We start from the raw sequence: 24,837 nt of genomic DNA, 5'->3' as shown, positions 1-24,837 counted from the left end.
ATGCACATTAAGTACCCGGATGATGCACTCATTAAACCGAAAATATGAAGAGTGGATCGCTAGAAACTTATTGCACTTAACAGTCGCAGTTTCACTTATGTGGTGGAAGTGAAGTGGGGCTAATAGGGCTCTGAATTAATAAAAAATTGTTTAAAACGATTGTTTTCACAGTTTATTTTATAACTTGCTGTGCTTTAAACTGTGCTTTTTAAAGTCCCAGTAATATTGAAATTACAATTTATTTTTTCATGAAATATTGCAGTGTTTATAGTTAATAGCTTATCAATCTGGGTCATATTCCATTCCATCCCATTCCATTTTCTACCGTTTATCCGAACTACCTCGGGTCACGGGGAGCCTGCGCCTATCTCAGGAGTCATCGGGCATCAAGGCAGGATACACCCTGGATGGAGTGCCAACCCATCGCAGGGCACACACACTCACTCAATCACTCACGCACTCACTCACGCACTCACGCCCTACGGACAATTTTTCCAGAGATGCCAATCAACCTACCATGCATGTCTTTGGACCAGGGGAGGAAACCGGAGTACCCGGAGGAAACCCCCGAGGCACGGGGAGAACATGCAAACTCCACACACACAAGTCGGAAGCGGGAATCGAACCCCCAACCCTGGAGGTGTGAGGCGAACGTGCTAACCACTAAGCCACCGTGCCCCGCAGTTCAGTTAAAATCTGAAAAATGCAGCCGCCCAGAATGACCATCCATCTCAAATGACGTAAATTAGACGGTTTGGGCGGAGCATCCGTTAACTCCTCCCCTTAAACTGTCAGTCTGCTGCCAGCTTCATGTAAAAATCAATGCAACAGCTGTTTTTAAACATCCAATTCACATGGACTTTTAGTCTCTGCAGTTTGTGTGTTAAATGTAACTTATCAGCATGGTAGCAACTAGCATTTTGTTCTTGCATTTCCTTGTTTGCTTTTCTCACTATTTCCAAAACGTAGTATATTCTGACATGTGGTTGGCCCAGTGCCACTTCTGCTTTGGCCCTGAAAGATACATCCAGAATTTCTTGAAAGATACATCCACAACACAGATTTCCAAATGCGCTTTTAATTTTTTATACAAACGAAATGACTAGCAGTTAAATAGCTAAACCCCGTGTTATTACATGGTGGCGTTGATTGCTTTAAAGTGCTGTCATGGCCGAAAAAATTGAGAGTATTAATTTTACCCTTACTAAACGAATGATGGACATGTGAGCGTGATAAAAAACTGACCCAATTCAATCAAAAACGAATATATCTGGATTCAATTCATCAGAGTGCTTTTATCGGTCATTTCCCCAGGTGTGATCGAGTATCTTGTTTGGGGACTGTCCAAATTCCTTCCAGTCCTTTCTGACATTGCTGTGATCTAAGTGAGATACAATTAAATCTGAAGTATCTTTTGTACGTGTTCTTCCTCTCGTTGTAACCCTCCACAATCGGCTACCTGAGGCTATTTGTGAAAGATATGTATAATGGGAACACAGAATTCTGAGTGGTGCTACAAAAAAAAGGGAAAATTAGGCGAATCAATCATCTGCTGGATGAGACACATCTGTTCAAACCTAGCCCAGAGTTGAAGGTTGTGAATGATTTGTGAAGGGTGGAAATGGTTTGTGTATATTATGTATATAGTTAAAGATAGCGTGACATCAAAATCAACCCTATTTGCATTAGCAATGCATGTTAGCGGTGTAATTGTGCATGAGTGAGTTATTCCAGAAATTGTCTTAAATAGTGACATTAAAAACAAAAGGTTATCTCTGCAGGTTAACGCAAATTTTGATTTCAGTTGACACCTTGTAACAGACTTTTTCAATCACCTGAGCTATAAAATACATGGGACTAATCAACACGTTTTAAAACTGCTCCAGCAGAAATTACTCACTGGTAAAACATCTACACTCCCAAAAGGTTTTTTGATGACACAGAAGAACCTTTTGGTTTCATAAAAAATTGGTGTAAAAAGGTTCTTCAGATTATAAAAAAGTAAGAAAGAGATGTTTTTTTCAATAACCTTTGACTGCATGGTTCTTTGTTGAACCAAAAATGGTTCTTCTGTGGCATCGCTGTGAAGAACATTTCAAGCAATTTATTTTTAAGATTATTCTGTAATATAATACACTTTTGTTATATATATACTGTATATGTTCCTTTTCATGATTCACAATAGTAATCTTGTAAAAACTATTGCTCTTTTGTCCCTCCTAAAATATCCAGACAATTAAAATAATTAAACTTAAATGATTCATTACTAAATACAGTAAGTAGGCTATGTACTAAAAACTGTTATTATCTATGAAATAATGATTATCAATTTAACCACAGAAAAATATAAAAGCTATAAATGCAATGAACTCCCGACCAGAATATGTAAATATGTAAAGTGACGCAAGCCTTGTACTGGCCTGCGTGGATAAGGTAACCTGCAATCTTATTTTGCAGATTTTTTACACATATGGAGTCGGAGAGGCACAAGTTACAGATTTAAAACGGCTAACCCCTGTTCATGTTGCTTTCCAGCCCTCCTCTTTAACCACCCAGCACCCATTCTAGAATGTACAATCCACAATCCAATCATGCCCTACATTTTCTCATTGAATGTTCTTTCTCACTCAGAAATATGTCAGATGATTGAAATGGGTTGTGATGGTCATTTTAAGTTGACAATATTAATAATGTTTCAATCATAGAAATTCTTGATCAATATCAGTATGCATCTTGATTTATTATATTGATACAATTTATCAGACTACACCGTAAATAGCTTATTTTCTGTTCACAAATTACACTGTGGCCTGCTAATCAAAATGCTGTGCAAACAGGCATGAGGCAACAAGCCTGAAACAGCAGCCCCTGTGGTATTTTCAATAAAGTACAAGTGAAGTCAACGTGCCGGATCCCCGAGCACTGACTCTTTTCTGATGTAAAATATTATTAGGTCAGAGAGTGAAGTGAACCAGCTGCCCCCATGGCATCTTCTGTCCAGAAATATCAACCAGTGACTTGTCTCTGCAGTTGCCATATGACGCAGAATAGAAGCAGACTGAGGTTTCACAAACCTTAAATGTTTCTTACACTTAGATCTTGCGGCTGAGATGTTTTAAATCACATCTGTTGACACTCTTCTTCTCATTGCATTCTTTGTTAAATGTTTAAAAATGTGTGATTTGCACACAAATGAAGTATTGTTACAGTTTTCTTCAAGTCAATACAAACTACACATCACACTCAGATATAAACTGTGAAATGCTTCATCAAAAGCAATTTTTACTTAGGCGTTAATGCATCAATAACATTAGTTTAAACCGCAGGCATATGCAATTAGACTTATGGATGGATGACATTAAGGCGTCCGTTTTAGGGTGTCCTTTTTTAAACACTTAAAATCATAGTTCATTCAAAAATAAAAATTCTCATCACTTCCTCACCCTCTTGTCATTTCAAACATGTCTGACTTTCTTCTGCATAACACAAAAGAAGATATTTCGAAGAATGTTATTAAGTGGCCTCAATTCACTTGCATTGGTTTTGTGTCAATACAATAAAAGTAAATGTGGGCCAGTGCTGTTTGGTTACCAACTTTCTTCCAAATATCTTATTTTCTGTCAAAAAGGTTTGAAATGACAGGAGGGTAAGTAAATTATGACATATTTTTTGGGTGTACAATCATTTTAAGCTAACTTGAGATGTATTTGTATTACATTTGCTTCCAGTTTTTACACTGGTCCGAACAAAAATGCTTAATATATTTTGCTTACAAAAAATTGCTTTCCGATATCAAATCTTTCCTCCATTTATTTTAAAGTAAATCTAATTCAACACAATAAACAGATATCATAACCAGACATGATGTTGCAACACGTTATAAAAAACATATTTTCCATTTTTTTCTTTTTTAATGCATCACATCAGTTAAGGACATGTGTAAATATCCCATCTTTGAGTTTCACAAAAGTGCCCTGTGTTACAGATGTTAAAAGTAATTATGCCAATACACTCTCTCACTTTGAAGCTCTCATATACTCTCTCATATAGACTAAAAGCCACCAAACTCATGTTTTCATTTCATGGATTTCAGAGCATGGATCTGTCTCTACATCTGTCAATAGTGTCTGAAAGTACACTGCACTTCGATAAGTACACCAATAACATAAGACTTAGACTTCATGTAGTGTGTCGAGGGAAAGACTCTTCTTTCAAACAGACACTTACCCACAACCCCTTTTTTAAAAATTAACAGACTTAAATCACTGCAGCTCAGACACTCAAAGTCATTTTACAACTCTACATTACAAAAACATTACAAAACATTTTTTAATTTTATTTATATTCAAAAGCACTACTATAGAGTTAAGTGAGGACAATAGCATTTTAAATAACATATGACTTACTGAAGATGACTGCTCAACTATCTGAAAATCACAGTAGAGTCACAATGTGTACATGAAACATTCAGACTTAAATCAGAGACGCAAGCACATGGAAGATTAATTTAAAGATATTTACTTCAGGTTTCTGTTGTGACAAACCCTGCAGACATTCTTGTCCCTTTTCATTTTATTAGTGGCAGATCTCACTCAGAGAAAAGCCTTGCAGCTCCTATTATCTTATGCCAGGAAAGCACTGCTGGTTTTCTCTCTGAATGTTGACACTGTCTCCTCAAGGCCCACAATACATCTGTCACTTTCAATTAAACACAGTGCTGAAGCCTGGACCGCAGGTTAACATTGATAACCTTTTTATCGGAAGTGGGTTACATGACCAAATCGTATGCCATGGTATGAGTCATTTATTCACAGTTATATTATGTTCCACAATAGAGTCTATTGACAAAAACTGTAAAACTGTATTAAACAATCATTAGTGCACCCTTCACAACAAATTAATGAATCGTTTCACATTATATTGATACAACTAAATTACGACAAAACAGTGAAAATAGCAATGTCGGGTTTGGTAACATTTATACGTTTGTGAACACACATCAGTTGAAACATTTATGCCCCATTTATGATGCAATACAAATCTCGGCAATAGTAAACCAATAAGGATTTTGCAAGAGCTCTTAATAACTATAGTTTTTCCTCCTCTGACCCGTTTAGGACATCTCCCGTTCTGTATTTTTACATTAGTTGGTCTAAATTGTATTATAAATCAGTCCTGCCCACTAACACTGGTACAAATATATGCACCACAGCATAAATTGTGCGGCAAACAGTTGGCATATTTAGTAACCCTAACTGTTTCAGACTTAATAGGTAGATAATTCAGAAATGGTACGTGATGCATTAATACTGTAGTCATTACTGATAACTAATATGGAAGAAAGATGAACTAATCAGTAGGTAACAGCATACTGATGTTTAAGGTAAGTAACAATGAGTTACTTTTTACTTATTTAATAGTCATTAATAAATACTGCGTGTCTCCTGCAGAACTATATAATAACCAAGACTCATTTAAAATAATAATTTATTAACCTACTCATTAACAGCTAAACATAAGTATGTCAATAAACTGGTTATATCTTGATTACTATTAAAAATACAATTTTAACTATTTTTTTTCATACAGTAATCTTAATTATTATTAAAAACAATTATCAATAAACTATTGTCCAATATTTTCCTCATCAAGAATTTTTTATTTTTCATATCATTCATATCAATGAAATATATCTAATGAATCTTCATAATTTTTTCAAAGCTGAAAAGTTGTATTTATATTAATAACTATTAAGAAATTAATAAAAAATAGTATTATTATGTTCTTACTGAATTATTTGGTTAAAATCATAGTAACTTTATAGTAATTACTCAGGTCTTACCATATCTGTGGTATTGAGTAATCCGGAACATTATTACAAAGTAAAAACCATGATAACCTGTTAATAAAAAAGTAATTCTGAAATTACTTTGAAATAAAAAAATAAAATTACAAATATGACCATTTAATAAAACATTACTGTAAAAACAAAAGCTTTGTGAAACTAACTTACAATCCAAAAACATATCTGAACAGAGCTGACTTTTTATGGAAACAATAGATACAATTTTATAAATACTTACAAAAAAATACATTTACACAAAAGTCACAGTAGTCAATCAGACGAAATTGGGTACGGTTTAAACACAAAACGTAACATATCTGACAAAAACTGTAAATCCAGGTTTTGGTAATTAGCTTCCAGTTGTTTCTGTATATCGCAGAGACTTGTTTGCTTCTCTTTTCTGTAACTTTCATCTGCCTGTATAAAGACAGTGGTGATTTCATGTTGAACATATCAATAAAAGTAAATTGCTTTACTGGTCTTTCTAAATTTGGATGTGCTTTAGCATTTTAGAAGCATTCAATCTGGAAAGGCGGCTGCTGTGACTTCTGCATACTGTGAGTCATATTCATGCACTTCTCCCTTAAAACAACAGTGCATTACTTGTGGTTAAATACTGTTACTATTGATTGACAAGACAAACTTTCAATTTTAGCACTGTAACATTAGTGACAATACAGTAAAATACAATGTTTTCTAAAGGCTTGAGTCTCCTAAACATTTAGCTGGAACAGTAAGATGCCAAGAATGCTCTGGCCATGTGAAAATGTGATGAAAATTAATATCTAAATTAAACTTACACAGCCATAACATTGTGAGTTGAGTTAATGGTTGAAGATGCAATTATGGTAATAAACGTATTTATTAAGTTATGTCTAGGAATATTCCTAAAAACCTTTTTGTACCTACTGTATGTATAATACCCAGTATACCACTCAACCTAAATGAATTAGGACTCGTGATTAAAGCTACTAAGATAGAGGTCAGTCACGAACACATTTTCTCGTACTAATCATAGTATTCTCTAAAAACCACCGCGGAGATGCAGGATAATATTACACATATAACATTTTACAGTAATTTACATCAAAGTGCAAAGTGTTCTCTCAGTGACTTTGAACCCCCGGTAGATGGACACATCCGACTTCACATTTAATAGCGCAAAAAGCATATATTGCTTTAGCTCAGTCAATTACAGCGGTATGCGCCTACTGCGGTTTGTGAGTGTGCGTGCTTATGTGTCAGAGAGAGAGATAGAGAACTTGGGGCAGGAGTTAGAGATGTGTGATATGTGTGCCAAAAGTTAAAATTCATTTTTCTATTTGCAGATATTTATTTTCTGATGAAACCGGACAATGTGAGCAATCATCTGCTGTTTGTGGCCAAATTGAAGTGACTGCCGAAATGCACAAAAGTATCAATGTGGATGCTAATGGTGCATTAAGTAACATGTATTTGCTGCAACAATCTAACAAAGGTTAAAGCTCCAGTTGAAGACTGTTTGGCGTTTTTTTTTTTAAAGAGAGCCAATATTAGAGATTGCAGTTCAGAGATCATAAAAAAAAATACTGTCAAACAAACATTTCACACTTAATAGTCATAGTGATCATCAAATTAATACTTTAAAAGTGTGAATCTCAATAATGTACATATATTTCTTTTTGAGACTCACTTAAAAGTGTATACAAACTGAGCCAAAAGTGTAACATTACAATTAGAGGGGAAAATAGAATATCGATCCAATGGAGTAAAGCCCAGTTTCCATTTCATTCATATTTTCCATGCTCATAACATGGTCTGTCCTATTATAACACACTCAGCGTCTTCCAATGTTTCGCTGCAAGTATCTTTGGACTTGAAAAAGTGGCTCTAAATTGTATTCACTCTAAAGCTGGATCTTATGGATAAACAACTATAAAACCTTCACATAAAGTTTTCTGAAGAACCTGTAAAGTCTCCTCATGGACGGGTCATGAGAGCAAGTGTCTATCTTGGGTGGTAAATCTCCTGAGTGAAGGTCTGACCCATTGAAGATAGTCCGAGGTGTTGCTTAGTAACTAAAAGGGTCACGCACAGAGGCTGCGGCGAACGCCACTGTCCAGAACACGATTGCACATCTGTCTGTGTTTGTGTCTGTCTGATTTCATGCCTGTTTATTCATATTTAAACCTCAGAAGTCTTCCAAGCCATACAACCACACAGCAACATCGGCGCTATGTGGCCCAGACCTCTGCAAAGAATCTATAACTGTTCAGTAGTTTTAATGTAACTTTATACAGTAAGTATACAATAAATTAGTATTTTTCTAACAAATAAACATGAAATTACGTCAAAATAAGCAAGGGTAAATGTAAAAGTAGTCAGTTTTATAAATGTTAACAGCTGGGAAACAAAACAGACACATCACAATATATAAGATCCGTATATCTGTATAAAGCACTCTTAAACGGGCAGTAGCATAATACATATCTCTGTTTATGATGTTCATCAAACAACAAAGGACGGACCCAAAACCTAAAATTCTCCTTATATGAATGGTTAAGATAAGAAAAAGGAGCATGCGATCATGTTTTTGTTACAAATTTGCTTTAAAAACAATTTAAATACAGTACACTTAACACTTTGTGTTGAAAGAGAGTTTAAATATAAGCAATTAAATCAATAATCATTATAAATGGTTTTTCTATATCAAACTAGAAAGAATGTTAATGGCCTGGCAGTGGCATATAGCTTTGGTTTTATATGTAATTTGATTACATTCATGTTTAGGCTTAGATTTACAAGAAATTTTTATTTATATATATATTATTTGTTTAACGTGTTTGCAAACCAAGTACTTTTCATAAAAGATCACAATACACTTCTTTTTAATTCATCAATGAATTTTACTCTTAACAATGTTATTAGTCACGATTAATCACAGAAAAGACATGTGATTAATCGCGATTAAATATTGTAATCGTTGCGCATGCAGGACTGAATAAATTATTTTATATTTATTAATATAAATAAAATATTAAATAAATTGTTACAGTATTACCAGACCAGACATTAACTTCAGGCCAGGAGTGTGCGTCCATTGAAACCATTTATAGGAATTTTGGTACCCATTGAAGCCTGCGTCCGATGAAAATATCTATATAAAACACCCTTAAAGATATTCACTTGACATTTAAATTCAGTTCTAATTTTATTCTTATGTCAATGTTTTAAAACTAAAACAGAAATTGAGTCTGCACCAGAGTTGTTTTCGTCTTGTAAAATGGTCTATAGGTTTGAATAAACACACACACAATTTGTTTGTTTGCACAAACAATCTATGGGGTCATTTTTTGGAGGCGGACAGCAGTCATGATAGTGGGTAAAATTAGAGAGAGAAAGAAACGGATATTAATGTCTACTAATAATGTTTGGCTTTATTGGATAATGTAAACATAATGTCTTTAAAAATATTATCCAATAAACTCCAAAACTGCACATACACTCGCTTTCTTTCTTGGCTTTTCAGGCGTCGGTATTTGGCTGGTATGATGTGATGCGGGCGCTATAATCAAAGTGCCCAATGAAAACAGGAAGTCTTTTACGTTCCTACTGTGCACGCGAATGAGAATCTAATCAACTTTCTACCCACAAAACAGCAGGGTGTACTGAATTCATATTTACTCGCAAAGCTAAAACAATCTCATTAAAGTGTTACACACTAATTTAACCGCAAGACAAAAGATAAATGAATGCATGGGGAAATATATCCTTACTGATCGTAATACTTTCAGGACAAACCCAAGAACTGTTCGGAGGCTTATGCCATTGAAAACATGTTATTTACATCAAGAAATAATTTGGTCTTGTGGAAAATTGTTAGTTTTCATCAAAGCTTAACAGTAGTGAAATGTTTGCTCGCTTACTTTACAGAACCCTTGGCTGACACCTGCAGTTCATAGTGTTAACCACTGGCCAATGGTCAGCACTGAAACAAGTCCCAATAGAGTTTTTCTTCGGAAAACCAAATGCACATTCTAATCTGTTTCACGGCATAAAGAGACAAAATGAGCTAATTAAAAGGTCATAAACTGCTCCGGTAATCAATCCTTAATGGAAAACCTATTCCCTAATGACAGGATGTTGCATTAGTCTGAAGATTATGGATTTTAATTAGTGGACATTTGTCTCAAGGTTATGGATTGCTATGAAAGTTTCCAACAGTATCCTTGAAAACACAGAGAACCTTTATTTATGTGTTGCTAAAAGCGTAAATGTGTTAGTGTAATGAGATAAACTAAACTATTTGGATATTGGTGTACCCTTATGTTAGAGTCACGTTCAATAATATTTTGACTAAATATGATCTTATGGTGTACTAATAAGACAATGAAAGTAATATCAAAGAACTGTCCACTTGTGCAAGTGTGCAGCCCTCACTATACAAAAGCCAGTAAACAACCAAGTAAACAAAAATAAAATTACCAAACCTTTATCTGAAAATGTCCAAGAATTGTCAGAAGTGTTTTTTTTTTTCTTTCGCAATAATCAGGATTCACCTTAAAAGCAAGTACTAAAAAAGTGTAGCAGCAAGAAGCCAAATGCTTACATCAAAGCAAAGTTCAGCTCTGAAGTTTCCAGAGCTGGCTCGTGGGACGTTTCCGTGACACATTTTCGGTCAGAGGGATAACTAAAAGCAGAAAGAGGATATTGCAAGTCCAAAGGCACACAATGTGTGGGGTGGTGCAAAGAATTACACAACTTCTTTATTGCACTGATCTGTGATATCCAGTATTCCTCTTGAGGAGCGATAAATCAAATGAGTTACATACAGTGTTTGCAAATAAACTCGCTCTCTGCATTCTAAAGATGAATTGCTGAGTCAGACACTTGCATTGTTATTGTGAAATTGGGCTATGGGTTAAGCCAATCACAGCTGATGTACTCCTCCCAAGAGTCAGAAGATTTATAATAAGGTCAATATCATCAGTCATCTGACAACTGTCAATCTGCTGACAGCAGAGTAGTGATGAAACAAAACAGTTCAGAAAGAAAGAAAGTTGTAGGAAAGTCATCAGAGTCTTCAAGCACATGCAATAGTAAAACACTTTTTTAATTTTAGGGTTTATAAAATATCTGACCAATGAATTTCCGTGACTCATTAAGTCATGAACAATTGCTAGAAAATATTTGTACTCATATATTTTTAAACAATATCGATTGGAAAAATGTTCATGTAGAAATAAAATAGAAGCCTGTGTGATACTTTAATGTTATTAACGTTTCCAAGGCTAGAAAAATCAGATGTCGAGGCGTTCCATGACGGAAACACCCAAACATCTGGCTGCACGTCTCAAACGAACAAATTACGAATCCAGGTATGCTCTTGTCAGCCTTAACTGCACAACCATACTGAAATTTCTCCATCCCTGGAATACAGCATCAATATAAAGCAACACTTTCAGTCTGTTAGTGTGAATCATCACTGTGCACAACTTGCACGCACGGGACACACGCAACTCTCCGCGTGCAGCTGTAATCGCATCGATAAGCAGCATCTTCAACAGAAAACAAACTGACTTACTCTGTATGTTGCGAGAAGAAAAACACCCTGTTCTTTTTTCTCCTCCTGTTCGAAAAGTGATGCAAACACTGACAGGTCTCCGTACGCAAAGCCAAAGACAGATAGAGAAAGCCAGACGCTAGGATTCCGCGAGCTACTCGTATATCTACAGGATGCGCCGTCGCGCGCAGCAGCGCATCCTTCAAACGCGTGCGCTGTTTTAGACGCGCGATCTCCTCCACCTCTCAAGCTGTGGTCCAGACCTCACCGACGATCCCAGCCTCCATCCCTTACGACTGAAGCGATGTGCAACAGAGATAGAGAGGCAAGAGAAAAAGAGAGAGAGAGAGAGAGGACGCAGAGTCGCCGAGCGCAGTGGCTGGCGGCGCGTGCTCGAGTAGCTGTGTGGAGCAGCTCGCGCCTCGCAGCCTCGTACTGACACATAAATAACAACGCGTAGCGGTCCCACCTCGCTGAAAACACTCCGCCAACACAGTTTCAATTCTTTTACTTTCATTTTTACATATTTTTTATTTGGATCATTACGGATGTGTTTCACATTTCTTAATTATTTTTCTAACTTTTCAAAATTTAGTTAATTCAACTATTACTTAACGCTAAATTCTACTCCCATACAATCTAAAAATAGTCATAATTTCAGTAGACGTATAAATACATTTATGATTGTACAATACTGTTTATGTTAATACCTTAATAGCCTATATTGTATGAATTGGTGAGTCGTTTGAATAAATATGACGTGTTTAAAATAGAGTTTTTGTATACTTTATGTTTAGTCAGAAACGCGTTAATGAAGCAAAAATATGTTAACAAATGGTCACATCCAAATGGATTGAAGTATTTTAGACCTATAGTGATATTTCAAATGATGAGTAAATTGCTTAAAGGTACTGTAATAAAGCCAAGAACCAAACATGATGTTGCATTTAGGCATGGTTATAAACACAATATTTCCATAATGTTTCTTTCATCAACTTATCAAAATAATCGTTTATTTAAACAATGTTATTTTCAACACAGTTATGCAGTTGCGAAGAATTCAGGTCATTTCAGTTTCTGTGGCAGTAGTTCAATTCAATTTCAGTTTCTTAATCTGTAATTTAATTGAGTGACCACAATCCATGGCAGTACCACTTTATTTTCAATTTTCCTTTGCATTGAAGGCAACTTAGGTTTCTATTCATAGTGACTGTAATAGTTTTTTTCCATACAGGCCTTTATTTTTTCAAATTTTCAGGATGTGTTTATTTCTTTCTTTCAATTTCTTTTTCATGTCAGGCGACACGTCACACGACGTCTTTCCCTCCTCAACGAAACTGAATAACACTTGTACGATGTCACAGACGGGAGCCTCGAGGGTTTTATCTATGCATCGGGATGTTTCTCGCTCCTCTTGAGGAATGCAATCATGCTCTAATTAAAACTCTATTAATAGACCTGCACAGTACAAACACAAGGACTTAAACATAGGATCCAAGAGTAACCTTCGCATTTATAAACGACATCATCTCATGTGTCCAACTAATCGAATCACAACATCGCATGTTGTGCTCTCGTCATTTTCCGAGGGCATCTTCGCGTGCTCTTCATGCCAAATTAAACCCAAGCGGAGCTGAGTAAACTGTGGCCACCGGCTGCCTGTTGTCAACGTCAGCATAAAATTTCAGTGACACTATGATAGATCATGAAGCTTCGAGCGCAACCTCCTAATACGTCCTGAAAGTCTGTTTTAGTGAATTAAAGAACCGTCAGTGAATGCTGACTCTCACGTGAACCCTTTCTCATTACGGTCACATCACAGAAAAACATCAGCATACATCTCACTAACCAACATGCCTTATATAGCTTTAAAGCTGACTCACAAACTAATTTCCGTAAAGGTTTCTATTATTATTTACAGGCTGTTCGTTCATTAATCATATTGATCCTTGTTGTCAACACATCCACGCGGCCAATCGGTTTTAAATATTGAACGTCTTCTAAAAAAGCATTGGTGCAAAACTGTTGAAACGGTAAAAGTAAAAACTCTGTTGTCTTCTGAGGCAGGCATTTGACGGCATGTATTATTGCTTTGGGGGATGTTACGCTTTACTGGCTGTTTATTATGACTTGTTCTGTATGAGGAGGATGTGCAAAATTCTCAGCTCATCTGGGCGGAAGGATCAATGGTCGGCCTCTAGGGGAGCTGTTATCCTTTTATTGATAAGTGCAGACTGCTCGTATCACCTTCCACTGTAGCTCTCACGGGTCATTTGTGTGTATTAAAATACCTGTGTACAGTGTTTTATGACACTTATTAAAAAGGATTGTGTCACATAAAAAATCACATTTAACTCGATAGAGCTTTTTGCTCGGCTGTGTTTTGGATGTGAAGAATATTAAGAGGCCTATAGGAGAAATCTCTGCTACCGTATTCTCATTTTACAGCAAGATGACCCTTAGAGAAAACAGAGGCTTAAAAATGTCCCGGCCCTACTGTCTGCGAGTAGCAAGAGTCTGTTTCCGTCATTAATTAAACAGAAGCTTGTGCTCGTCTCTGGTTAGCTCCATTTCACAGTGACTGGATTAATCTAGACTCGTTTCTGTGGGAAATTAATTCTTGGCCTAAAGCACGTCCACAGGTTTTGTCTATTCTGAGTTTAAGCGGTGTAAAATTTGGTCGTGTTTGTTGTTTATTTCTCACAGGCTTTTCTGCATCATCAGCAGACAGTCGTTTCAATCTTCTTTTTGTTTTGAGTGACAAAAGAAAGCAGGTAACCGTGAATTCAGGTTAAATAGAGCATGCTATGTTTACTTGCGTCTTTTGTTTAAAATTGTTCAATAAGCTACCCAATACAGCCAAGTAAGTTCAGTTTTTTACGCAGTTATGTTAGTGATTAGAGGTTTTCCAATTATTAAAGACTTTTAAAAGTTTAAAAGGCTACAAATGCTAATGCTGTAAATAACATACATTGCAGTTAAGCACTACTTTTGTTATCCTATTTTTGTTATCTGTTGTTTTATTTCACAAAATTTGATTCATTTATAAGTGTCCTCCTACGTCATTCCGCCCAGGGATTCCCCACAGTCCTAGAGCAGGCATGCGCACTTTTAAATAAAACAGCACTTATTTTTTCTTGACAAACTAAAAGATATAAAATATAATTTGTATATTTAGAATGATGGATATGGAATGCACTGCATGTTTCTTAAGCTTGATGCATGTAAGTCTACATGTCATAATATCAAGGAACGATGCTTTAACCAGAGCTCTAGACCTGTAGTTCCAACCACGCAACTTTGCTTCCAATTGATTGTTTAGAACGATGGATTTGGGAAACACTTAAATCGTTCAACTATGATGATATAACAAAAATGATATCATAGTTATATTATATTCATTTATATTATTACCCGGCTCATTTGAATGCTTGATTCTGATTGGCCAGTCGCGACATTCCAAGGGTTGTTATTTTCAAATAACACGCGCTCCAAACTAATAACACCCTGTAACCCTGATGCTGCAAATCATTTTGAGAGGGGCAGTTTAATATTACACAAAAATGAATTATAAATATGTATTTTAATAACATATATGACATTATATTTACATATGATAAAACCGATTTGCCTGTTCGTGATGTTTGAACGTCATTTTTTACCTTAAAATCGAATCTAAACGGATTTTCCTCGCGGTAGGTCTGTATTCGGTAAAAATAATTGCATTAAAATAAATAAAATCCTTTTTTTTCATGTGGCAAGTATCCGCGTTATAAGCGGTATAATGTACAAGCAGCCGGCTGTTATCGCAAAATAAGCCCCTTCAGTGTGATACCAGAAAGAGCAGTATTTTGTCAGTTAATGTTTGTGATACTGTATATATGTGATGTTTCTTGTCTTACTTGGTTTATGTATTGTTGTTTGTTGTCATCATACGTTTTCATGTTTATAGAATGACTTTTTTAGGATGTGTTACATACATGTCATGAAATAAGTACGACAATACCAATCCAAAAGCATACAGTATGAAGCAGTTTCCTTTTGAGGTATTTTTATGTTGCATGCCAGTTGGTCTGTGTAGTGCTGAATAAAGTTGAAAACACCCTCTGTGTCTCGTTCCTTATACAGTATTTATTAAGCAGTAAAGATGCTAATCTTGTGGAATGAGAATGAGAATTTTACAATGACTCAACCATATATGAACACGGCAGTCATGTAATACAATACAGGTGGGCACATGGGATTTTTTGAACTGGACCAAGCTGTCAGCAAATGATTTCAACTCAGTTAGTTATTTTGCATAATTTGGGCTTTAACTATTGCTCAAGTAGTTACTTTGTGTAATTTGGGCTATTGATTTGCAGTCAAAAGCCTTTGTAATATTCTTATTTGGAATCATGTGTGAACAACAATGAATATAGGCCTACCTATCAATATTAGCAATGAATGATCAAACTGTTATTTGTTTAGTATGCCAATCACCAACCAAAACTTAATGCCTTCTGTAAAATGTGTTTTATTTAAAAAATGTACACAAAAATCAGTAAATGTATCTCATTCAATCTATACGGTATTTGGGTTAGAATATAATCTTATAAGGGACCTTCTCTTTGGACCTTAAAGGGATAGTTCAGCCAAAAACTCCAATCTGCCGTTTATTTACTCACCCTCAGGCCATCCGAGATGTAAGTGAGATTTTTTCTTGAGTAGAACCATAAAAAAGATTGTTTGGTAAATCCGCAGCCCTCTCTGCTTCATATAATGGGAGTATATGGGGGGCACCGTTCTAAGAGTTCCTAAAGCACATATGTGGTGAGGAAGGCCGGACGAGAGCCTTGAGGTGCGGCCGGTGGCATGAGTTATAGTCAGCTGTGCGCACACCGGTCCCGCATATCTCACGCAGGTAAGCATGGTAAGGTATGCGGGAGCATAAGAGGACGAGCGACGGGACTGCAGATGAGAGAGGACCGGGCCCGGACATATGTTTAAGTTTGTGTTTCTGTTTATATGGCCGGCAGTCGACCGTGAGGTGGCTGCCGGCATTTTACTTCCGTATTATTGTTTGTTAAGTGGTTTAAATGTTCGCCGGTTCCCACCTCCTTTCTTTCCACTTGGGTCATGGACAGGTGCAGCCCCAAATTAACAAGACCACAGCTGTTGCGACGTGTCCGAGACCTAAGACCAAAAAGGAGGTAAGACAGTGGGGCTGGTGGGATATTACAGAAACTTTGTACCTAACTATTTGGACCTCACCAACCCAACCCCTTGACAGATCTTACTAAAAAGGACGCCCCAGATACCATCCAGTGGACTTCAGTGCCAGCAGGCGATTACCCAGACTGCCCTGTGTGGCAGGCCGCTCTAACACTCTGTTGACTTTTCTCTCCCTCTTCTGTTACAGACTGACGCGTCGTACAGTGGGCTGGGTGCTGTCCAGGAGGTAGGGGATGAGGAGCGGCCGGTGCTGTACATTAGTCAGAAGCTCTCAAAGAGAGAGACTAAGTGCAGCACCATAGAAAAAGAGTGTTTTGCCATCCGATGGGCCGTTCTCTTATGCTCCCGATTTCCTCCGTGAGATATGCGGTGCCGGTGTGTGCACAGCTGATTCCAACTCACGGCACCTCTCGTCGGCTCTCGACCCGCCTTCCTCAGCACACATAATTCCAAAAAGTGGCTCCTGGCGACATGTTGACGTTTCGTGAAGTGGCTCAATATTTTCATAAATTTGAACGTCATTTTAAACAATATTTTCAACACTCCCTTTCTGCAGGTGGCACTAAATGTACCAGACGCTGGAATGCCATCCGCCACCAAATACTATAAGAAGAAGATTGCGATTGTGTGCAGAGGCTGCATATTATGGCAAATATTATTAAAAGTGACATTCAGTTTTAGGAAAATATCAAACGATTCGCTTCACGAAACATCAAGATGCCGTTTTTCTGAATTATGTGTTTTGGGAACACTTGGACAGGTTGACCCTATAGAATCCTATTATATGAAGTAGAGAGGGCAGCGGATTAACCAAACAATCTTCTTTATGGTTCTAAAGTGAGTGATAATGAGCATCAGCTGTACGCGCACCGGTCTCGTATCACGGAGGATATTGGAAGCATAAGAGGATTAGTGACCGGACCGTCAATGAGAGAGGACCAGGCCTGGAATTTAGTTGTGGTTTCGGTTAATCGCAGTCGTCCGTGAGTGGCTGCCGGCTGTCTTTTTACTTTGTGGGTATTTTATTAAATGTTTAAATGTTTGCCGGTTCTCGTCTCCTTCCTTCCTTTTAATTGAACCTTATTACAGTGAGTAAATAAGCGACAAATTGCAGTTTTTGCCTGAACTATCTCTTTAATTTTGTCTTGCAAGTCCAGATAAAACATTATTTCCTGACGATACATTTTTGATTTATCCAACCATTCTTTTTTTGTTAATTTGCTATTTGCCTCTGTCCATTCACCTAATTGAATAGACATGCTCTCCACATTTTGATGTGTTTGCGAAGTGCAAAAGACTAGCAATACAAATTAACAATAAAACTATTCTGCCACATCTGGGAATAGTCAACAGGCATTGGATACTTAAACTGTGTTTGGTTTTTGGAAAAATGTTTACTGCGCTACCACAGGCACAATTGAGGCAGCTAACAGCTCCTCAAAGGACCCTGGGACGAATCGTGGAAGGCTATTAGCAGCACAGAGAGAGCACACAGAGAGTAAACATCGGTGGCCGAACCCTATTCTGAAGCAGTGAGGGCAAAATAATTAAAGAGCGGCGGGCCTGTCCTGTCAGAATTAACCAAAGTGATGTTTTGGTGCCACTGTTTTTTATTTTTATATAATATTATATCGGTAGAGCATGAAGCTCAGAATCAGTAGGTAAAAGGTTGTTGGTTTGACCTCTGCAAGGGTCACGTGTCAAAACCTATCACTATTGTGCTATTGAACAAGGGAATTAACCTCAGGCTGCTCCATAGGGACTGAACCTTTAGGTAATAAGTGTCCTGTAAAGCCTCTTTATCATTGACAGAGTGCCAGCGTTAAATTAGGAAGGGGTTTTAAACTACAGTGGAGAAAAAATAAATGTTCTGCACAGGTTCCTAAACCTGTTGGTCTAGACCTAGAAACCACTATCAACCATTTTTAGTCCATTGAAAAAAAAAACTGGAATGTTTTCATCATAAACCTTAATTTATATTCATCTAAAGAAATATATACATGAACATCTTGGATGACATGGGGGTGAGTAAATCATTATGAAAATTTATTTTGAAAGTGAACTACTATTCTGTTTATTTAAACATTGAAGATTCAATGCGCAAGTGGATGAATTGCTCCATAAAAGATCCATCTTTAATTCCAACCATTATGAAACCATATGAAAATCAGTCTCCGTGATTCGCTCCACTCTGGCCCTCATCAATCGCCTCTCAGAATAGTGCAGAAATAAATTTCCTCAGTCGTCTTTATATATTGCGGTAAAATAGCTGGAAGCAATTAAATACTCGCTCAAGGGAGTAATGCATCTCTCTCCTGTTTAGGCAGAATAATCCTTTACCTTGCGGTCCCATGTAATTAGCAACAAATCATAATCTCTTAAGGTTTTCCCATGTGCTCAAAGCAACTTACTTTCTCATCAGTTCCTCGAGACAGAAGAGGTGATATTTAATCAACTCTCATCCGCAACTGCTGTCTGATTATAACATAACAAAATGACTTTTTAAGAATAAGCGTTAAACATCCTCCAGAGAATAAGTTTCTTCAACCTGTAGCGTAACTCACTCATCTTGTAAAAACACAACTGTATGTAACGAGGGTAATGAAATCATTTACAAACCTTGAATAATGTTATTATTTATCGATGTGAAACACAAAGAGAAAATTTTTGAAGATTTCTCACAACATTCTTTTACAAGTGTCACACAGTTATGTTCTTATTACACAATGTCCCTGTTTTTACCGAAGATCAAGTGTATTACGCTCACGTTACAATACCTGGACCGTTTTGACACCGTCTGGTGTAGGTGCGGAAGCGGGGCCTTCTGCTCCCTCCTGTGATATGAAGTCATGCGGCCCCTCACCTCCAAATCGTCACTGAAAGCGCTGACATCTGTAACTCGCAGATGGCTTGTGACGGTGTTGCGGATTACCGACTCGCAGCAAGAAAATTGTAAGTCCTTTCTGTCTGAATGAGCAGAGGGCCTTCTAGGAAGAGACAGATGTTAATTTATCTCCATTACCCACTCAGGGCGAGCAGTCTGAGAAACGCTGGCATGCAATTGACTGCGACACCGTTCTGTATAGCCGTCTCTGATGTAGCGAGGTCTAACTGACTGAGCTTACAACCACATCCCTTCCATTCCAACATCGGTCGTTGTAGTTAATTTAAGTGCATACCAACTGTGCATACCAGATTTTATTTCGGAAGGCATGGCGAGATCTTGATTTGTGTTACATTTCATGTAATTATTACTGTAGTCCATTTTTTTAACTGTAAAACATATTTGGTACCTATCAGGTGCTTTTTGGACAACATTTTTCTATTGTCTGAGGTTCAAAACATGGATGCATTAGCCCAGCATGAATTTTAAAGTACAGGATGCAATTAACAGGCATAGAGAAAGACCGCTCAACAAAGTCAAAGTTCAGCTTCTGGAATAATTGCGCTCTCAGCCAGCACTAAGAACTTTAATTACCGCCTTCTTTCTATTATTTTAAGAATTCAGCTATGCCTAAATAAATATATAAAAATGAGAAAACAAAAGACTTCGGCAATATGTGTGAAGTTTTAAATTAGCTGTGAAAAATTTAACATTAATACTACTTACACTTAACAATAAACATGCAAAAAAGTCATATAGACCACTTCGCACTTACACACTTGTAAACAGTCGTTCAGAAGCACTATTTTTTAGCTTATATATACAATTAAAGCATACAACTATTTGATTCTTTTATAAATATTCTGTTGGTTGCATATTGTTCAAACAAATATGCAGTTTTAAAAAATGAACACAGAAATTTATTCTTGAGCAGTGCTGTTTACGTCTTCCGAATTTGTCTATATACTGTACATGAAGTTCTACTATTATAAATGTTTCTTATTTAACTGTTTTAAAAATAACAAACAAATATCTTAAAGGAGTACCTATTCATTTTTGGAAGGTTATGCTGTTCAATATGGACTTAAAGGTCCAGTTCGTAATTTTTTGAAGGATCCGTTACCAAAAATGCAATAAAATATACATAACCATGTCTTCAGAGGTGTATAAAGACCTTACATATACGTTTACAATGCAAGGTTGTGGGTTCGATCCCAGGGGATTGCAACTATGTAAAATGTAAAGGATAAAGCAATGTAAGTCGCTTTGGATGAAAGCGTCTGCCAAATGCATAAATGTAAATGTAAATACGTTATCTCCTTCGGCAAAGAAGCGAAAAACATGACGGCATGTTAGTCCTTTGTCAGCAACCGTATTGCTTCAAAGGAGAGAGGTGGAGTGAGGCATTGGTTGTAATTCACAACCTAACCGCTAGATGACGCTTTATTTCAAACACTGGACATTTAACGATTTTTTTATAAAAACGTTTTTCATGTAAATAAGCAGGGGGGCACGGTGGCTTAGTGGTTAGCACGTTCGCCTCACACCTCCAGGGTTGGGGGTTCGATTCCCGCTTCCGACTTGTGTGTGTGGAGTTTGCATGTTCTCCCCTTGCCTTGGGGATTTCCTCCGGGTACTCCGGTTTCCTCCCCTGGTCCAAAGACATGCATGGTAGGTTGATTGGCATCTCTGGAATAATTGTCCGTAGGGTGTGAGTGCGTGAGTGAATGAATGAGTGAGTGTGTGTGTCCTGCGATGGGTTGGCACTCCATCCAGAGTGTATCCTGCCTTGATGCCCGTTGACTCCAGAGATAGGCGCAGGCTCCCCGTGACCCGAGGTAGTTCGGATAAGCGGTAGAAAATGGAATGGAATGGAATGTAAATGAGCCAAATACACACAAAATAAACATGTAAAAAGGGTGCAAGTCTGCATAGAATTACTGAAAATCTGCTTTTAATTAAATTTATAATCCTATAAAAAAATAACAATTACTGCAATTCGACATGGAATTACTGTAAAGATTATTAACCGTATTGGCTTTCAAGCCCATATGAATTACACTGACATTTAGCTAATGAGCCTGGATACAATGCAGAGAAATTAAATGACTGCCGAAGAAAAATGTCTGACGGCATGTTATCAACGTTTCCCACAGGCGCTGCGGGGACGAAGGACCAATCACTTCCCGGCACCTGACAATGGGGTCATGATAAGTGAGGCTGTATCCACCTCTGTGGAAGGAGGCCATGAGGGATGTGTTTAGCATGTGTGTGTGTTTGAACGGTGGTAGGGGGTGTAGCCTACTGGTGTAACCAAGCAGATATCTACCATGGGTTCTGTTTTCCAACTGATTACAGTTTGGTGCCGGCAAAATTGTGATCAAGCTGAAAAATGTTGTTGACTGCGTAACCGAGAATGTGGACGTCTCACCTGACTTTTATCTATTACGGGTCTGTGATTGCTTGGGCAGAAAGGTCCACATCAGTCATTGAACACAAAGAAGAACAGCAGAAAGATTATTCAACGGAATAAATGATCAAGTCAGGACGTCTATGAAAACAGATGAATAGTTAGGATGTCTACACGTGTGCATTAGCCTTCGCCTGTTACGTTTCTTCCAGAAGGAGTGTGTATCAAACCCCGCCCAGGCAATCATAAACATACATCTTACTGATTTCTTACCCAGCCTGTCTACCGCACGCAGAGTTTTGCAGACTCAAGTTTTTTAGTGCAGATGGCAAGGTGCATTATCATTCCAAAGAAATGCAAGCAATTGGTCTTTATTGCGAAGCAGATGCTGACTGCATTGAAGTGCTGTATTGAGATGGGAATGGTAGATTGCCTCTTTTCGTTGATGACAGTGGAAACATCTGCGGGACAGAGTATTTATGCAAACAGGAAGGGACGTAAAATCATTCTGCCAGAGATAAGAGATTAAGGGTCTATTTGAAGCACGAGCAGATGACAACAAAGTCTAATTACAGTTTGGATTAAAACCGAGATTTCAAAAAGATGACTGTAAATTCATTCAAAACCAATAGCGCTCTTGTGTGCTCAGTGAGGCTCAGCATCAAAGCAGGCGTGACGTCTGCCACACCAGCGGTTCAGTCATAACTGAGGCTGAGTTTATCTTTAAATAGCATCTTTTGACCTATTGATCTGAGAGACGCATGTAGTGGCTCTCTACAATCAATAAGACTGTGTATAATATTGAGTAAAGGTATCATTTGGTAGCTTAAGGTGGGGGTTTTGCTGCAGCCATCGTCATGGTCAGATGGTCGAGGTACGGAGAGAAAATAGAAAAGTTATAAAAAAACAAAACTAAATATGTATTTGTCATATACTGGGGAAAAAAGCTTTTCAAATAAACATTGGGAAATGAATAATAAAAAATGAGAAAAAGAATACAGTTTGCTGAAATGGATGCACTCAACAAAAAAGAGAAAGTAAAGGAGGCTGATTCATTTTTGGTAACACACCATAATGCTGAATCCTGAGGGCATATGATCATTGGGAGCTTCGAAAATCAATTGCAGGCTTCTGGTACACTACCCATGTTCAAACACAGAAAACTCAACTCAACTCAACTTTATTTATATAGCGCTTTTTACAATCTTCATTGTTATGAAGCAGCTGTACATGAGACACATTGAATACAAGAAAAACAACTAAAGGCATATACCTGTAAAAACGAGAAAAAGGTGAAAACAGACAGAGAAAAAAAAACCTCAGGAGAACCCAGGCCCAACCAGGGGATTCAAGTTCCCCTCTGGCAAAAGCTGCTGCCTCTGCACAAGCTCAACAGTGCTTGCACAACAAGCCTTAATAAAAAATAAATAAATTTACTATTAAGGTAAATAGATTTAAGTTTATCATTAACAATCTAATAGCATTTGAAGTGTTGTAGAAAAATCGTGTAAAGTTGCTGCGTCCTTTTTCCAGCTCTATCATCTCAGCTCTTTTCAGGTCTTCGCTTCCCATTCTCAGCTCTGCCATCAGGTCTGGGCATGAACTGCATCTTGCGGTAACCTTGGAACAAAAAGACAAGACTGGCTGAGAGAAGAGTACTGTTCTGCACTCTTTGATGCAACAAGTACATCAAAACTACATAACTTCGCAAAACACAGGTCCAATAATTGAGCAGAACAGATAAGTGTATGGTTTAAGACATTCTTAATGTTAGCCAATCGTGTCACGTAATTTATTTATCGATAAAAATAAGTACAAATAGCTCAGCTTGTTGGCAGAGACTATTTGCACTAGCCCACCAATATGTGATTGAATATCTCAATAAGTTTTTTCATCATTTTAATAATTTTTATAAATATAATGATTTACAATTGTCATTGACGGGGGTGGGAGGACATGGACATAGGGCCCAGACGCAGACAGTGGGTATTAAGGGGTTTAACAAGACATTTAATAAAATATAAATACAAAACAAACATCCACAAGGGGGTAACATAACAGAACATAGGACAAGGACTAACTAAACTAGAATAATGACAACACTTGACATTTAACCACAATAAACTAGACTAACTAAAGCACAGGAACTCACCACAATGACAAAAACAATGTACAAGTACAGGACAGAAAACACAAGGTCATTATACAGGTAACTAAATCAGCAGAGGGCAGGTGTGGGGCATGAAATCATAACGAGCACTAACAAGGGAACAATGACAAAACCGGAGAGAGAGTTTGACAACCCATAAGTGTCAAAATTGTCTCTCTCCACATAAAACATAAGGTTCTGTCACGATCTTGCCACTAGATCAAGAGAGACATCACAAGATGGGACAGAATCATGACGACAATCTGTTACTATTGCATAATGTTTAATGCACAACAATATTGAGGTGCAAATAGTAATGTTATATGCCCCTCTTTAATAGTTAAATAGCATCTAACTACTATTTTAACTCAATCCTAACAAATTATAGCAATTTTCAGTCAGTGTATTTATCGCATCACTATGAAATGCTGCTGTTTTATCTTTGTGCAAACAGAACCTATTGCTATTTACACTAAGTGCAAATAGCCACTGCCTTCAGATAAAGGGATAGTTTTGAATATTTGGAAGAATGCTTATAACCAAACAGTTCTTGGACTCATTGACTACCACAGAAGGAAAAAATACTTCGTAATTTTTTGTTCTGTTGAACCCAAATTATATATCTTGAAGAACATAGGACACCAAACAGTTCTGGGCCACATTCGGATATCATTGAAACTTTTTCTACTATGGTAGTCAGTAGGGTCCAAGATGTGCTTGGTTACAAGCATTCGTCATTTTCAACAGATCAAAAAAGATTCTTAATTCTTGACAGAATTTTTATTTTTGGGTG

The 24,837-nt window shown here is 37.2% G+C and overlaps 1 protein-coding gene across 4 annotated transcripts in view; it reads right to left on the bottom strand.

Annotated features, from left to right (window-relative positions):
- cntn5 (contactin 5) overlaps positions 1-11,767 on the bottom strand; it is a 209,376-nt gene extending 197,609 nt beyond the window's left edge. For all 4 annotated transcript variants that reach the window (XM_056766423.1, XM_056766426.1, XM_056766425.1 and 1 more), the window contains exon 1: positions 11,409-11,767. The gene's annotated coding sequence lies outside the window, so the exon portion shown is untranslated. The remainder of the gene's footprint in view (positions 1-11,408) is intronic.
- Positions 11,768-24,837: the final 13,070 nt, after the last annotated feature.

Source organism: Triplophysa dalaica, chromosome 14 (assembly GCF_015846415.1).
Source record: "Triplophysa dalaica isolate WHDGS20190420 chromosome 14, ASM1584641v1, whole genome shotgun sequence".
Classification (NCBI taxonomy): domain Eukaryota; kingdom Metazoa; phylum Chordata; class Actinopteri; order Cypriniformes; family Nemacheilidae; genus Triplophysa; species Triplophysa dalaica.
This window is presented reverse-complemented; position numbering and strand designations above follow the sequence as displayed.